This window comes from Octopus bimaculoides, chromosome 7 (assembly GCF_001194135.2).
Source record: "Octopus bimaculoides isolate UCB-OBI-ISO-001 chromosome 7, ASM119413v2, whole genome shotgun sequence".
Lineage (NCBI taxonomy): Eukaryota > Metazoa > Mollusca > Cephalopoda > Octopoda > Octopodidae > Octopus > Octopus bimaculoides.
Window position 1 is genome coordinate 91419818 of NC_068987.1, and position 1280 is coordinate 91421097.

Genomic DNA, 1280 nt, shown 5'->3' on the forward strand with positions numbered 1-1280 from the left:
TGTATATATTTGTGTGTATATATATGTATACATGTGTGTATATATGTATATGTATACATACACACACACACACACACACACACACACACACACACACATAAACGCTTTAATAGGAACGTACACTGGACATTGATATTCACGCACTTACCGAAAATCCACTACATATATGCATACAGTGTCACATACACATATGCATAGTACCATGCATGCACAAAGAACTATATGTAATATCCGATCCGTTTGAGTCATATTCTCGCTGGTTTGTCAGTAAATCAAAGAGACAACACGAATGTGCTTTACATCCATAGAAAATGTTACAAGCCAACAACTTCCGGTCGATGTTGTGAAACTGTATCACTAACGAGTTAGCCTTGTTATGTCGGCATTGTTGATAATAAGGCTTGCTTGTTGCCTTATTTTCTCAAAGACCAATAAGTATCTAGTCAATCTGTAGACATTTAGACAATGTATCATTAATGAAGAGAATATTGAGGAAAATAAAATAAAAATATATAAATGAGATAAATTGTGCAACGAACGAAGTAGAAAATAAAACAATGTAAACAGCAAATGTATATTTTTTTTGAAAAAGAATTAGTGATAGAATGAGAATGAGTGCAGAAAAGGTGAATGAGTGTGTGCATGGTATATGTATGTGTGTGTATGTGTGTGTGAGTGAGACAAAGAGAGAGAGAGAGAGAGAGAGAAAGAGAGAGAGAGAGAGAGAGAAAGAGAGAGAGACAGAGAGAGATAGAGAGAGAGTGAAGGAAACATTACTTGAGTGAATGTGGAGATCGATTAAAAGGCACTAAATAGGAGTAAATAAATGATATTGCAGTTAATTAAAGAACATGAATGGATCTTGTATACACACATCGTCTTCAACACCCCACCACAGACACACACAGATATATAAGTGTGTGTGTGTCTGTCTGTATGGATGGTTCTATGTCTTTTCGTCCGACGCCACGTCGTCAAACGTCTTTTCGTCTGACGTCTTTTTGTCCGATCATCTTTTTGTCCGATAATCTTTTTGTCCGATAATCTTTTTGTCCAACGACAAATCTTATCGATGAAATTCCCAATGTTTATTCGATTATCATGTTCACCTTGTTTTCTAAAGAGAATATTTAAAATTGAACAAAAAGTCGCTGGACAAAATAGTCACCGGACAAAAAGACGTCGGACTAAAAGACGTGGACCAAGTGACGTTGGACATCGGGTCACGTATATGTATATATAATGTGTATCTACACATATACGTGTATATATATATATAT